Below are 10,912 nucleotides of genomic sequence, written 5' to 3'. Positions count from 1 at the left end.
TAGTTTCTTAGTATTACCCATTCAATTCAATTCAGCTACGTTCACCACTATTACTGTTTATTATTTGTATAACAGTGTATTGCACTCGTCACTTTATCTCGCTTATTCTTCTATTCTTCCATTCGTTAATTATTTATCTTATTGAATTCCATTAACGTCTTTACACACTACTTGTTTGGTATTGTTCTGATGATATCTGATCTGTTGATCTGTTAATATTGTCGGGCACATAATGCTAATGCTGCTGTTCGTTCATTTCAGAATTTGTAAAGTTGCATTTATGCGCAGTAGTGCGACGTTTATTCATTCTCTTATTCTACTTTATTTATTTATACATTAAGTTGGCTCGAGGAAATAGTAATTTGGAATGTATGGTCTATGGTGTTTACACTTTGAATTTGAACTGATCGGATACTGATACACTCAGTTTTAGCAACATTTTATGTTCATCATATATTATTGCTCTCATTCTGGCCTTGCCTTGCACATTTATTCTGGGGTTCCTATAGATTTCTGAGGTGAACAATCGATGGTTTCATGATAGTGATAGTGCTAATTAAGTTTAATTAAGTTTAATTGGGCTTAATTATGTCTGTGGCACATCAGTGCCTGATTTGATTGACTGAGACTTCCTCTCATGGGACACTGCATTTTGGTGTGTTATATACAATGTTGGTGTGCATTTGGAGCGAAGTATGTTTTTGTTTGTTTATTTTGCTTATTTTATTTATTTTATTATCAATCTCATTTAATTCTGTTAATAGTCATATCTTCTAAATAGATAAACGGAACAGGTAAATGTGGGGTGGGTGTACACTGAGTTGCAATGAACTTGTCGCAGTGAAGTTGGCTCCAGATTTACTGACACATTCACGCCGCGTCGGTGAGTCGATCTCGCCCATCGTCTCACCGACGCGGCGTGAATGTGTCAGTAAATCTGGAGCCAACTTCACTGCGACAAGTTCATTGCAACTCAGTGTACATCTGGAGTTTGAGATTTTGAACTTCAACATGGCGGATTATATAATCTATGGCTCGCGGCCATACTGGTTCGCCGATTCACCGCTCTGCTGTGAGTCGCTGCCTATCATCTTCGACTCGATTCGGTTCGTATATTCGGGTCTTCTATCTTGTGCATTCTTGGTTCACTGGTTATGTTTGTTGTACGCTCCGTTTCGTACATGTTCATGATGCTCGAGGCGGTGGAGAGAATTGTGCGGCTTCTTAGTTCATTCTTAATTAATTTATTTATTGTTGGAATTCAACTACAATTACAATAGCTATTAATTAATTGATTTAATTCATGTGTTAACTGTTTATTATTTACCCTCAGATTATTGTAGCCGTTCATCCTACTAACCCCTTTTGGAGTGCGTAACCTGTGTGATTTCCGTCGCATTGTGATGTTGGACGACTGTGCTCTGTGCTGTGTTGCTATTGATGGCCATTGATGGCCATTGATGGCCATTAGCGGTGATATCTCTTGTTCTAATTTGTTCTAATTTGTTCTAATTTGAATTTGAATTTAATTATTCAATTGATTTTATACTCTAAGTAAATTCATACCGGTATTATACTTATCGTTAACCAGTTTATTCACAAGCCTTTCAATGTAGTGTCTGGTTTTCAATTTCCTGGTAATCTGGGATTGTCCAGTGTCAATTACAGTAAATTGAGATAGCCAATTGTTGTTTTGATCTTAATTGCTATTGCAAATAACTTAAGTCGTAACTTGCTTTGTCATTTGCATTTTCACCTGATTGGCTGGGTACGGTTTCTAGTAGTTAATTATTGTTCATTTCTTGCTCAGTGCAACGGAGGTCTGCACGGTTCTAATTGATTTACATCAAGTTATTAGTATGATTGGGGGCTGTACCTCAATGTTTCCTTCAAGGATTCCTTGACTTTAACTACTTTCATAAAGTACTTTAGTTATCAGTTCTCTGTTATACTCCTGACGTCTACTTAACTTATTCTTGCTCTTATATTATTTTAGTTCAACCTAGTATGATTACAATTGTGATCATGATCCCGGTCTTTTCATGACTGGGAAATAATCTATTTATTTGTTTGCAATCGGAAGCTCATTTATAGTTGGGTTTTGATGTTGCTCATTCAATTCGGTTCAACTACGTTCACAATTTTATTATAATTTTATTATAATTTTATTATCTGTATTACAGCGTACGGCGCGCACTTGTCGCCTTATCTCACTTATTTCCTCATTTGCTACTTATTTTATTAAATGCTATTAACATGTTTACACACTACTTTGGTGTTGTTCTGGACGATTTATGATTTGTTAATATTGTTGGACGTATAATGCTGTTGTTCATTTCAGAATTGGCAAAGTTGCATTTATGCGCAGTGATGCAACTTTCACTCATTTTCTTATTCTACCTTATTAGGTGCCGGGTGTCTGGCTGACATGTGGGGATGGTTGAAGAAGTCGAACTAGACATGATTGGGAATGTAGTGGGGTGATTTGATCAGTCGAGGCAATGGATTTGTTCAATGATCCCGGGTATCTTTATGATACGGGTAATTTGTTGCAGTCTTGGTTACACTGTACCACAAGATGGCTTGTGCTGTTAGCTATGGTAATATCACTTATTCTTTTATTTTCTATATTTTTACATTTTGATTGCGAGCATGACTACATTGACTACATTGACTACATTGGTTATTGAACTATTAGTCTTCATGTGGCTTATTTATATGCGATGTCTTTAATGTTTGGGTATCCCAGTTCGGTGTGTACCTTGAAATTTCTCAGGGGAAAAGCAGCGAGCTGGGAAACTAGTTACGGAATATTTTGGTCTGGATCGCTTAAATGTTTTGCTGGTTGCCTAGGGCGACACTTCTTCCCACGTACTCTTTTAATATCTGTCTGAGCGATTGAGTTCTGCATTACTTACTTATTATTAATTAAGTTTTGCTCAATGCTGTGGAGTTGCACTGTTTTTACTGACTATGACATCGGAACACTGTCAGCCTCACTTATCCTGTCATGGTTCACTTTGACAGGGTATGCTGGCTGTTCTACTTCCTTCTACTCTTATAACTTTAGTCCGGCTCTTTCCTTTAAATTTGCCCCCGACATCAACGTTGGGCTGTTTTTTGTTCATGTGATGGGGGGGTGGGATCCACCTTAACTGCGACTTGATATTGAACCCTAGTGCGACTGAAGTGTGGCCTTCTCTGAGCATTGCGGGACTTGGTTGCACAGCAGGGTTAAATTTGACCTTGACCGCATTTTTGTGGCTTAACTCACTGCGTTTTGTTGCGTTTCGTCATTTTGCTTATTGATTCATTAATGTTGTCGCATGTTGCGTCCATTTTTCTGATGCATGCTGCTACTATTGAGATTCATTTATGCGAACGCTTTTGTTCTTAACACGATACTTGTTGGCTACATTGTTGTTCTGCTTCTACAGGTACCGGGTGCCCGGTTGACATTGAAGGATGGTTGGAGGTGTTGGATTTGATTTGAATTGGAATTGGACTGGATTGGGGCGAGCTGCTGGTCGACGATACCAATAGATTTGACCAGTAATCACGTGAACCGTTATGATGCGGGAACCTGGAAACTTGTTACTTGTGCAATTTTGTTGCATTAGACCACAAGACGGCTGTGTCGTTGACTACGGTGATGTCTTTGATTCTTTATATTCCTTATACTTCTACATTTTGATTTTGAATTTGATTATACTAATTATTAAATTGCTAATTACTAAATTACTTAATCATTTATGCGCGGCTTACTGATTTATATACGACGTTTGTGAAGTACTTGTCTCTTGTTTCGCTGTTAGCCTTGAGGTTGTTCAGTAGAAATGAAATGCAGTAAACTAGGTATTAATGGCTGAATATTTGACCATTGATCGGATGTTTTGCTGTTTGCCTAGGGTGGCACTCCTCTCATTCTTTTTCTTAAGGTTACTAGAGTGGTTAGGCTGTGTATTTATGTATTATTGTTAATTAGTTTCTATTCAATGCTGCAGAGTTTGCACGGTTCTGTTATTAAAACAATTGGAAACTGTTATTCGCGCCCGTCCTCTATCATGATTATTCACTCCGTTGGGGCATGTTAGTCATTTAACTTCCCGCTACTCTTATAACCTTGATTCGTTCTCTCTTAATTGCCTCGTCGTCGAAGTTGTACGGATTTCTGGTCGGGTGGCGGGGTGAGGACCCATTCTTACTGCGACCGTGATTTTGTATGCGGCCGGAGTGTGGTCTCTTTTCGGGTCATTACGGGATTCGGTCGGGCGACGGGATCAAGATTTGACTCTGGCCGCATGCCTGTGGTTTAGCCCACGGCGTTTGTTTTGTTCCGTCTCATCTTGCTTTATTGAATTCATTCATCAATATTGCTGCATGCTGTGTCACCTCCTTGATGCATGCTGCTACTTGTTGACTACATTGTTGTTTGCGGCTTCCACAGGTGTCGGGCGCCCGGTTGACATCTGAAGAATGATTGGAGGAGTTTCAATTGGATTGATCTGAACTAGATTGGGATGGACTGTTGTTTGATGGAGCCAGTGGATTTGTCCAATAATCCCGTGAATCTTTATGATATGGGCAACCCGCTGTGGTATTTGTTGCATTGTGCCACGGGATGGCTTGTGTCGCCAGTTACGGTAATACCTAATATACCTAATATCTCTGATTCTTACATTCTGACTATGAGCACGATTATAATAATTAATTATTAAGCTGTTTAATTGGGGAATTGTTAATTTATGCACGGTTCACATATGCGGTATATGCGGTGCTCGTAATTTGCTCGATATCTCGGTTCGCTGTTAGCCGCGAGATTGTTCAGTGAAAGGCAGCGAACCGAGGGGGGGGGGGGGGGGGGGGGGGAATTAAGGAGTGTATGTTTTGACCTTATGGTTTTTAAATCTTTTATCAATTGTCTAAGGCTATGCTTCTTCCTCTTTTATCGACAATTTTAATTTACTCAAGCGGTTGGGTTTTGTATTATTTATTCATTTATTTATTATTTAATTAACCTTCTACCCAATGCTGCAATTGCGCAGGGTTTGCGTGGTTCTATTGTTTATAGCATCGGTACACTGTTATCCGTGTTATGCGCGTACCTCTTATTATAGTTATTCTATTTAATAGAGTAATAGAGTTTTCTAGCTATGCAACCTCCTTGCTACTGCTATAACTCTTATTTAGTATCCTCCCTAATTTGCTCTCGATGTTAATACTAATTTTCGGATCATTTGACAGATTGGGGTCTCACTCTGATTGCAATCGTGATTTTGGTGTTGATTTGAATCTGATACAACTTGTGAATGGTCTTCCCTGACCGGCGCGGGAATCCCGTTTCGCAGTGGGATTATATATTTGACCTTAGTCGATCCTTATGGCCCTAACCCATTGTGTTTTATTTCCGCTTTATTTTATTTTCATTTCATTGAATTTCATCTATTCTGCATGCTGTGTTCCATTTACTTTGTTTTCCATGCGCGCTGCTACTCATCGAGATCCATTTATGTGTTTCCTTCCTCTCTCAGACATTCGTTGACTACATTGTTGCTTCGCTTCCACAGGTGCCGGGTGCCCATTTGACATGTGAGGGACGGTTAAGGGAAATGGAATTGATCTGGTTGGACCGGATTAGGGTGGCTTGATCGATTGAATTATAGGTCTGTCCAGTAATCCCGTGACTCTAGGATACGGGTAACCTGTTGCAATTTCTATTGCATTGTGCCGCAAGACGGCTTGTATCACTAGCCACGGTAATATCTTTTAATATCTTTATTCTTTATTTTACTCTTTATTCTTACATTCTGAGTATGTGCATGACTACTAATTGTCGGGCCATTAGGTTATTAGTTTGTACATACGGCTATATATATACGTGCCGATATGTTTCTGTATCCCGGTTTGCTGCTGACGTTGAAATTGCTCAGTGGGAATGCAGCGGACTGGGAGGGGATCATCGACTGAATATTTCTGGACCTTGGTTATCTAAGTGTTCTGACCAATTGTCTGAGTAACACTCCTTCCTTGTTCAAGTGGCTGGGTCTCGTATTCTGTATTATCTACTTAATTAATTATCTATTAAATGCTACAGGGTCCTGCGCGGTCTTATTGATTGCAATATTGAGCGCTGTTATGCGTGCCCACCCTTCATTATATTATCTTCTTGTAGGGTATCTCAGCTGACTTTCTTGCAATTGCTACAACTTTTATTTTCAATTTTCCAAATTGCATCCTCCTCTGTTAGCGTTATTGATTGATTGATACTGTTCATGTGATAGGTCGGGTTTTACCCTGACTACGATCTTCATCTTCGTTAACGCAGCTGGAGATGATCCTCTTTGATTGATTTGGTCTCGCAACAGGGTCAAACTTGGCTTTGGCCGATCTCCATGGCCCTGATTGATTCATGCGCTTTACTTTATTTTATTAATTTATTACATTGTTACATTTGCATTTTTATCCGACTTCGAAAAGGAGGAGGATACTCAATTCGATGAGTATATTTTTTTTTTTTTTTTTTTTTCTGGCTTTGTTCACCGATTACGCCGAGACGGATGGACCAATCGGAACGAAACCTTTTGCATCTTGTAGGATATGTCTTCCGATTGGTCCCGTTGAAAAAACATTTTGCATTTTTTCATTCCGAACGCTTTTTATTGCAAAAAAACGTGCTATTTCATGTACGTGCAGTTTATGTTCACCGATTACTCCGAGGCGGATGGACCAATCGGAATGAAACTTTTGCATCTTGTACAGTACAATTCCCCATTGGTCCCGTTAAAAAAATATTTTGCATTTTTTTATTCCTATCGATTTTTTTTTCTAAAAGTACGTTCGCTGATTACTCCGAGACGGATGGACCAATCGGAATGAAATCTTTTGCGTCTTGTAGGATATGTTTTCCCATTGGTCCCGTTGTAAAAACATTTCGCATTTTTTTATTCCGAACGGTTTTCATTATTGCAAAATAAAAACGGGAAGTTTGTAATCTCAACATAAAATGACTTCAATGATCCTTTAATATATTGTCGGGAGCATGATTCTGAACAACTTTTTCATTATGCATAATTAACGGAAACCTTTAGTTTTCGAGATATTCGTGAAAAACTATTGTTATTTTTTCTGCCTTTGTTCGCCGATTATTCCGAGACGGATGGACCAATTGGAACGAAACCTTTTGCGTCTTCTAAAGTATGTCCCCCGATTGGTCCCGTTAAAAAAACATTCTATATTTTTTCATTCCGAACGGTTTTTATTGCAAAAAACGTACTATTTCATGTACGTGCGGTGTATGTTCACCGATTATTCTGATATGGATGGATCAATTGGAATGAAACTTTTTGCATCTTGTACAGTACAATTCCCCATTGGTCCCGTAAAAAAAATATTTTGCATTTTTTTATTTCTAACGACCTTTTTTTGTAAATGTGCGTTCGCTGATTACTCCGAGACGGATGGACCAATCGGAATGAAATCTTTTGCGTCTTGTAGGATATGTCTTCCGATTGTTCCCATTATAAAAACATTTCGCATTTTTTTATTTCGAACGGTTTTCATTATTGCAAAATACGTTCTGGTTCAAGGAATGCACCGATTGCGATGAAAGATTTCACATTTCGTAGATCATTCCACGATGATTCCATTTCCCAAAATTTATTTAACTTCTTATTGTTAATAACTATTGTTATTATAATAAAAAGCCTATTCTTTAGGGTTACCCTCCAAGGAATATACCGATCGCGATTTTTCAAACTTGTCCCTGCAAGTAAACTTCGAATACTGCTCGTTCCACTAAAAAGTGTGAAATAAAATAATTTTTAACAAAAAAAAAAAATCCGACTTCAAAATGCACTAAAAAGTATAAAATAATTTCCATTTCATTTATATCTGTATTCCACAGCTATTAATACAATCTACTTAATCATTAAATAGGATACTAAATATATTTCAAAGTTTTCGGAGGCGGCGCAAAATTAAAAATACCCGAACAAACGGTGCTGCCAATAACGATTTGATTGTGGTATGGCAAACTTGGTAATTAATAAGTCGTAAGAGCAAAATTATAGGTCCGGTTGAAAACATTTGTAATTGTAACGATTGTATGAGAAATTGTCAGCACTCCTGATGGACATGCACTATACTGCAGTTTACAAGAGACCATACTTAACTCGTGCCGCTCACTAGGTCTAGAGAGATTTTTAATGACGTGTGTTATTCCCCTCTCCAGCTTGCTTCTTATTATACCTTGCGATCATATAAATGGTGGGCAGAAATATATGACGTACGATAATTGAAAAGCGGTGATGATATTGTAAAGTTTCACGATGCAATGAAAATTCTATTATTTTCCGGAAAAAAATGATGTGAACGCAAAGTTAGAAGCAAGCTGTAAAGGGGAATCACACGCACTATTAAAAATTTCCCTAGACCTCAGTAGGTCACTAGCTGCGCGACTTAAGTGCGGTCACTCGTGAACTGCAGTATAGTTAATTCGTAATGGGTATATTGATTCCCACTGAATATTGTTTACTTGAAATTATCAAATGGGTCATTTGTCACTGGTTGCCGACACCTGAACTAGGATCTTCCCAGTAGAGGAAAAGTTTTTAATTTTGCGCCGCCTCCGAAAACTTTGAAATATATTTAGTATCCTATTTAATGATTAAGTAGATTGTATTAATAGCTGTGGAATACAGATATAAATGAAATGGAAATTATTTTATACTTTTTAGTGCATTTTGAAGTCGGATTTTTTTTTTTGTTAAAAATTATTTTATGCATTTTGCATTTTGCATGTTGCGTTCCATTACTTTCTTTGATACGTGCTGCCACTTATCGAGGCTCACATATGTTTTGTTCCCTTCGTTTGTCACAATACTCGTTGACTATATTGTTGCTTTGCTTTCACAGGTGTCCTGTGCCCGGTTGGCATATCAAGTGGTTAAGGATTACAAATTGGACCGGATTGGTTAAGCTATTATTATTGAGGGATCCAACTGATTTATCCACTAATTATGTGAATCCCTATTTACGGGTAACATGCTGCAGTGGGCATGGTGTTGCCGGACGACCTATGTCGCTATTGATGGTGGTATTTTATGCTTTTATTTGGTTATGTCTTGACACTTTGTTATTGGTATCGATTATATTTCGACTTATATTAATTTAATCCATATTTAGTTTATATTTGACGCTAAATTAAGCTACACTAATGATGCATTGTTGTGTTATATTATACGCAATTACTGTTGTAATATGTATGGTGTCTTGGTTCGCTGTGTCTGCGGGAGTTCTTACCGCTGGCCGCAGCGAGTCGAGGAAACTTATAATTAAATGATTATATTATGTTAACACTTCGCCAACCGCACGCGCCACAGCGAACTATACTTTTCTCACCGCGTTCGGATAAGCCTACTAAATTGGTGTATTTTATTATATACTGTACTTTATATAAACAGAAAAAGTCCGCAATTAATTCAGTACAATTCCACATCAACAATAACTAATAATAATAAAAAAAAAGAAAACGCGTTGCTACGGTCAAAATAGGAGATCTCCCCGATCGTTCAGGCAACGACTTGCTTTAAAGTGGGGAGATCTCCCCGATCGGTTATGCAGCGACTTGCTTTAAAGCGGGGAAATCTCCCCATTCGGTTGGCTAAGTGTTAAGTGACGTTGATCCTAGCTGTCTAATTGTCCATATCGATTATCTAGGGCTGTGCTCCCTCGCTTATTCTTTTGCGCAGTCGGGGGGTCTTACATTGGTCACCTGGTCATTAATTATCCAATATAATAGGGTCTTACGCGATTCTCATTGCTTACAATGCCGGGATGACTATTTCCTATTAATAATAGGCTGTTCTAGCTAACTAATTTAGCTGCTACTTTTACCCTTTAGCTCTTACTTATTCTGCGCTAGCGATGACATTGATTATATTCATGATGTGGGATGGGGTTTGGACGTGATTGCAATCGTGACACTGGCTTCTGGTTTCCCCGTGACTGTACATGGTCCTTGGCGGCCTCCGGGAACATGGGTTGTGAGGGTATAGTCGATTTACCTTGGTCTCATTACTTATACTGATACTGATACTACTATTAATCTCACGGCTTTATTCATTTCATTAGTTTATATAGTTTATTTAGTTTAACAATTGATTAACGCTAACGGGTTCTCCATTGCCGGTTGTAGTTTCCTGATCGCCGGTGCCGTTGATGATCTTGATGTGGGTGACGCGGGTGGGTTGGCTGGACTGGACTGATTGTGGTCTGGCGACCCCCCCTTATTCACACCCTTATGCACTCAGCGACTGATTCGTCGGACGAATCACGGTTCATCCGCCTGATATGCCAAATCGTTTATTTCAATTTACTACGATATCCATCTAGTAACTTATTATTAATTTATTTATTAGTTATATTAACCTAATTTTATTGCTCACTAACTAATTAGCTAACTAACTAACTATTTATTTATTTATTTATTATTTACTTATTTGGCCATCTAATTTAAACGCGTTGACTGAACTGCAGTCGGATCGACGACCTTGGCGTGGCCTGGTGGGAGGATTTGGTGGTTGCTGTCATTATCAATTGCGGTCGCCACTGCCGGGTGGCGCCGTGTGTTCTACTCATAAGACTAGCGGCCGTCTTGCGGGGGGGGGGGGGGGGGGCTGTCCGCTTGCACCTAGTGGTGGGACGGGTTAATCTGATGCCGTCGATGTCTTTGACGTGCGCATTCATAGATGGCCCCGTGTGCTGTCTCATTCATTTTGCTTCATCACTCGGCTGGGCGCCTATGCTGGTGCTCGGAACGGCGCGGCACCTGTCAATGCCCGTTCAGTCACCTGTCAATGCCCGTTCAGTCCTGTGGGTTGGGGGGGGGGGGTTGTTGTGCTCACTGGCTACC

General features: G+C 39.1%; 1 long non-coding RNA gene across 4 annotated transcripts; it reads left to right on the top strand.

Moving 5' to 3' along the window:
- Window positions 1-988: 988 nt before the first annotated feature.
- On the top strand, window positions 989-10,473 carry LOC114881841. Of its 4 annotated transcripts, none has more exons than XR_006830460.1 (5): window positions 989-1,106; window positions 2,409-2,600; window positions 3,438-4,643; window positions 5,568-5,756; window positions 8,914-10,473. It is a non-coding gene; the product is annotated as an uncharacterized LOC114881841 (long non-coding RNA). The 4 variants fall into 4 exon arrangements; XR_006830458.1 differs by having other exon boundaries at window positions 989-2,600; window positions 3,438-3,649; window positions 4,448-4,643; XR_006830459.1 differs by having other exon boundaries at window positions 989-2,600; window positions 5,568-5,663.
- The last annotated feature ends 439 nt before the right edge of the window (window positions 10,474-10,912 follow it).

This window comes from Osmia bicornis, unplaced genomic scaffold (genome assembly GCF_907164935.1).
Source record: "Osmia bicornis bicornis unplaced genomic scaffold, iOsmBic2.1, whole genome shotgun sequence".
NCBI classification, from domain to species: domain Eukaryota; kingdom Metazoa; phylum Arthropoda; class Insecta; order Hymenoptera; family Megachilidae; genus Osmia; species Osmia bicornis.
Note: the sequence above shows the minus strand (reverse complement) of the source record. Positions and strands in the feature narration are given on the sequence as shown.